This window comes from Leucoraja erinacea, chromosome 21 (genome assembly GCF_028641065.1).
Source record: "Leucoraja erinacea ecotype New England chromosome 21, Leri_hhj_1, whole genome shotgun sequence".
NCBI classification, from domain to species: Eukaryota; Metazoa; Chordata; class Chondrichthyes; order Rajiformes; family Rajidae; genus Leucoraja; species Leucoraja erinaceus.
The window spans coordinates 11,859,503-11,865,567 of record NC_073397.1 but is presented as its reverse complement, the minus strand read 5'-3'; positions in this window follow the sequence as shown (position 1 = coordinate 11,865,567).

The window sequence follows — 6,065 nt, the reverse complement described above, 5'->3', positions numbered from 1 at the left end:
TGTGTGGTGTGTGTGTGGGTGTGTGTGTGTGTGTGTGGGTGTGTGTGCGCCCAAGTACCTATTCCTTTTCTTCAGAAACGCTGCCTGACCCTCTGAGTTACTCCAGCATTTTGTGTCTGTCTTCGTTTTAAACCAGCATCTGCAGTTCCTTCCTATACACATAATAACATTTCAATTTGGTTTTGTTTGCTAACGTCTATAAACAGATCATCGGCATCAGAACTTTAGGACAATATTAGGATAAGGCAGAAATCTCAATGTGCCGCCTAACTCTATGAGAGTATCTTTGCTTGGCTTGTCCCGCTGTTTAATATTCGCGGCCTTTAAGGCATTTCTCCCCAAAAAAAATTATTTCCCTCTCCATCTATTTCGTTCAAACTTCGGTCATGTTACATGGAGTAAAATATAAGCGTTCCTTTCCGCAAAGTTGACTACTTTTGCCTCCGGTCAGAGCAGATAAAACCGCGAGAGTATTTTTGATGAAGAATATGAAAGTGATACCGTTACATTTCGCTGAATTTGAGCCTCGTGTTTTCTGCATCGCCAAGTCGACGTGGCAAAAGGAGTTTTTAACTTGGAAGGAAGGGGTTTCTCAGAAATAGTTTGTGCATCTGTGCACAATGGCCACAAGAGAGCGACAGAGGCTGGCGTTAACTCCTCACAGTATCCCGAACTCATCTACCCGCGTCGTTTTGCTTCAGTGAATTGCAAATCAAGTCCCATCGCCGCCGTTGGTGCAGGCAATGCAATTGGTGTTTGTCTTTGGTATAAACCAGCATCTGCAATTCCTTCCTATTACAAACCCTAATCCTACCTTGACAACGGAACACGATGTCCCATCTCCTGCACTGCCATGGGACTTGTTTTTTTCTAACTTGTGTTTTGCGCAAATGTCTTACTTTGTTTTGTCACCTTCTTTCTTTTAGAAATCGTATGTGTAATGTATGTACATTTTAAAATGTGTTTTTAAACTGTCAGTGATTCTGCTGCGAGGAAGATTTTTGAATTTTTTTATGTTGAAATGTGCCGGTAATCAGCCAGCAGCGAAACGGCGCCCTCTCCCATTCCCTCTCCAACTGTTGCCTGGCCCGCTGAGTTCCTCTAGCACTTGGTGTTTAGATCAGGAGCCAAGAGAGAGTCAAGAGAGAGTTTATTGTCACGTGGACCCAGATAGGACCATGGAACTCTTGCAGGTCACGTCTGATATTGAAGCTGGGATCCAGACTCCCCCTCCAGCGTTTGTACTACTCGGTGGGGCACCGGGTGGTCCTCTAAGACAAATCTACTTCCCCTCCCAATCCCCAGATCTTTTCATTCACCTTCTATCGATCTCAGCCTCCAGTATTCCTCCAACCACTAAGCACCCACTGATCTCTAAGAATAATTCTCCATTCACTTTTCATCTCACTCAGGAAGGTGGCATCTATCATCAAGGGTCCTCAATATCCAGGTCATGCCATCTTCTCACCGCTACCACCGGGCAGAAGGTATAGATGCCAAAAGGGCCACACCGCCAGGTACAGGAACAGCTACTTCCCTACAACTATCGATTTATTGAACCAACCTGCACAACGCTAATCCTAACACTAATCCTAAAACTATTTTATCCTCATGGCGTTGGTGCATTCGCCCATTAAACTGGCACCGAACTTGTTATCACTGGCCCGCAGTAGTAATTAGTCAATGTATCTCACATCAAGCCTCCTTAATTAGAATTCCCCCCTCACCGTGGGAGTCACTGGAATTCTAGTCATTAACGTAGATGAACAACATGACTAAAAATCAGTAACACTTACCAATGACATTTAAGGATGTCGAAAAAAAAAATTGAAAAACTATGGAGTCAATTGAACTAAAGTTAAGACAGACCCAGAAAGATAATAAAGAAAGAATAATATAAGGAGATTGAACGAAAATGAAAACTACGTGGTAAGTGTTTACTTTCTGCAGGAACAAGAGTCACAGTTTAAATAAATTCCCATTCTTTTCCCGGTTAGAGAGATTAAGTGGCGTTGAGGGAACAACAGTTCCGTCAATCCAAATAGTTCCAATTCTATTGTCACAACTTTATCCAACAATAAATTTAGTGTTAAATATTATTATTTGGTTATAACTGAAAGTAAAACAGGAAAGCAAGAGCGACACAAATATAGTGATGGTCGTGACTTCTCAAATGACTTCGAAGTCTATTCACTAAAGTGATGCAGGAAAACCCGCAGGTAGACAAAAATGCTGGAGAAACTCAGCGGCTGAGGCAGCATCTGTGGAGCGAAGGAATGGGTGACGTTTCGGGTCGAGAGTCGAGACCCTTCTTCAAACCCGCGACTATTTTGCACGGCAAGCACTCTGCGATAATGTCCGAATGTTCTGCATTTAAATGTTCGTTGCAGGAACATCAAGCAGAACACCTATTCCTTTTACGAAGGAAACCGGATTATTACATCCACAAGAGGAAACCTCAGTTGCTTTTGACTGTAAAAGCTGCACCTTGAGTCAAGGGTCGCTTCTGTAGAACACAAAGTGCTGGAGTAACTCAGCGGGTCAGGCAGCATCTGTGGAAAGAGCGGATGGGCAACTATTCGGGTCGGGACCTCTCTTCAGCAGCTTGTAGTGGCTGCTGTACAGACGCTACAGCATTACTTCGGGTAATGATTTTTTTTTTTTAAAGCAGGTTTCCTTTTGATCTAAACATTGGCCCATACAAATTATGTTTAAATGCCTTGGTATTGCGTGAGTAATCAGGAATCGTCTTTGAATCAAAGTTGCATTTGATCTTTGGAATATCTGGGGTAAAAAAAATCAGACCACCCCTAGAAGTTACAATGGATTGGGTTCCATATGCTAGATTTATCTTTATCCCTGCCCAATCATTTCGGGGTTTTTTTGTGTCTTTCCTAAAGGTGGTGAAACAGTAATAGTTTTCTCTGTCTAATGGCGTGGAAAATAAGACAAATAAAGAGGTTAGTTATAAAATAAACTTTCCTATTTGGAAAGGAAAATGAAATATCATGAGCACAAATTAATGTCAAAGCCTTACATGTGTGTGGCTGCTCTTCGTGGTGGTCAAGGCTGAATAGATAAGTTGCCTTCTCTCACATTGCGCGGCGTTAGCAGCTGGCATGTCTTTGTGCTACTGTTGCATCCACTTGGTCGCTGCAAGTCTCTGTTTACATTCATGTTCACAGAATAATTCATGGGCGTCGCCTCAGATGCCGGAGCAACAGACACGGAGCCTCTGACTCAATGACTGACTGCACGTAGCTGCACATCTCACAAGCTTCCTCAACATTGTGAAAGAGCAATTCGCATTTGTGTAAAGATGTAAATATTTAAAAAGTTTATTTCACATCCAAAACTGACCCCCTTTAGAGGAGCTCCTGTAAATGGTTCAATGGTTTCTTATTGTCACGTGTAGCAGGTACAGTAAAATATATTATTTGCATACACATCAGCAAGATTATCCACGTACATCACAATCCCCCAGTCAGTACAGCATGTACCGAACAGCCCACTGAGTCCATAGGCAAGAGGTGCCTTTTTGGCACCGTTTTACAGTCCCAGTTGCAGCTGGCCATGAAGCCCAATTGCAGCCATCGTCTCCATTTTGGTTGTCCCATAATCTGATGTCCCTCTCTAAGCCTGACCCTCATTTCCAGGGGGGGGGGCAAAATATTGATTCACCTGCACCTTCCCTAGAATTCAGGATGCATTCTCAGGAACAAAGGTGTTCATGGAATTGTCACTAAAATAAGTCTTTCCAGCATTCTATCATGGGCAGCATGGTGGCACAGCGGTAGAGTTGCTGCCTTACAGCGCCAGAGACCAGGGTTCGATCCTGGTCACAGGTGCAGTCTGTACAGAGTTTGTACATTCCCCCCATGAGAGCGTGGGTTTTCTCCGGGTGCTCTGGTTTCCTCCCACACTCCAAAGACGTGCAGGTTTGTAGGTTAATCGGCTTCGGTAAAAATTGTAAATTGTCCCTAGTGGGTAGGATCGTGCTAATGTACGGGGATTGTTGGTTGGCGCAGACTAGTAGGCCAAAAGGGCCAGTCTCCGCACTGTATCTCTAAACTTAAATAAAACATTCTATATGGAGAGATGCCTTCCTGACAGCACTGTCACAACCATATTATTTGAACTACTGCCCTCCCTGTCACTGCACAGAAACCCTGTTTTCCTGGAAATTTGTTGCAAATTCAGCAGTGAATTGTCCCACCGTACAATGTGGAGAGTGATGTCTGTGAGGGCTGGTGTAGTTGGTGCAATCAAAAACTAAAGGTTCAAACTCTACCTTGTCCCATAACAGCAAATTAATTTTATTCCAACTCACAGTGTTTGGTGTGCTTTGATACATTTCTTAAATAAGTCACAGAATGGATGCAAAGAAACACACGAACAATACAGGTACCAGGTGCACATTATGATCGAGGTGCACATTATGATCTGATTTAATCAGAAAATTATTGCTTCTTATTTATTCACATTTTATATGAACATTACTGGCAAGATCAGTAATTTTTGATCCAACACTAATTACTGTTTGAGAGTGCCTGGCTTAACCAGTGCAGAGAGAGACATACGGGCATACAGCCCACTAAGTCTGCGCTGACCAACAACATCCATTTTTCCACTAATCCATCCTAATATAGTTTATTCCCAGATTCTGCCACGCGCATGCACTAGGGGCATTTTATAGTGGCCAGTTAACCAACTAACTCATTCATTCTTGAGGATATGGGAGGAAACTGGTGCACCTGGAGGAATGGTTGGGGGAATAACGTGCAAACTCCACTCAGATAAAGTAGGAGGTTAGGATTGGACCCAGGTCACTAGAGGTAGCGACTCTGCCACTGTGCGGCCCTAGTTATGAGTTGGCAGCTCTACCAGCTGTGCATAGAAGTGTGAAAACGCACACCACCAGATTCGGGGACAGTTTTTTCTCAGCTGTTATAAGAGAGATAAGACTTTGCTTTCCATCACAGTGAGGAGGAGATTCACTGTGATGGACGTTCGTGTAAATTGTGTTGTGTCTTGGTTCTTCTTCATGTTTGCATGACTGCACAAACCAAATTTCGTTTGAACCTCTGGGTTCAAATGACAACAAATAAATTGTATTGTATTGTATTGTATTGTATTGTATTGTATTGTATTATCAAGCAACTAAATCATCCTACCACAATCAGAGCTTTGACAAGAAAGATGAACTCTCTGTTAATGTCCAAACTTTATAAAAATGAGGATACTAGTTCTTGAAATTAGTGACGTTATGAAATGACTGGGATTGGTGTGGATGGATGCTATGTGGTTGGTCTGAACTCATTGTTTCTTTGCCATTTCTGACTATCACTCGTGACTCCAAGTTTCCTAGATGGACCTAGTGGACCTAACATGCTTAGGTGGAGAAAAATTAATTTTGCCGGTTGGGGAATGGAGGATTCAAAGACATTAAACACAGTGGCTCACTAGTAGAGTTGCTGCCTTACATCACCAGAGACCCGAGTTCGATTCTGACTGTGGGTGCTGTCTGTACGGAGTTTGTACATTCTCCCTGTGACTGCGTGGGTTTTCTCCAAGTGCTCCGGTTTCCTCCCACACTCCAAAAGCTTTGTAATTTGCTTCGGTAAAATTGTAATTCATCTCTAGTCTGTAGGATGGTGCTGTTGGATGGAGTGATTGCTGGACGGTGCAGGCTTGGTGGGCCGAAGGGCCTGTTCCCATCCTGTATCTCTAAAGTCCAAAGCAAAGCAAAGCAAAAGCAGAAAACACCATAAATTTAAATTATTTGTTCCCAATTTTCAAAATACTCACTCATCAGCACCTTGCCTAGAATTCATGTTGAATAAATTGATGCTGAATAAATTATTAATTTTAAGTCTGAGGTTTTAAGGAATATGGATCAGGACAGCCAAATGCATTAATTGGCCATGATCTTACTGAATCGCAAAATGGATTTGAATGATTAAATAGGGCGCTCTTATTCATATGGTTTTATATTTTTCTATGTTGCTGCAGCTGCAGCTAATTGGTTGTGGGAATGATTATCAATTCTGATTATGTTGAACAGT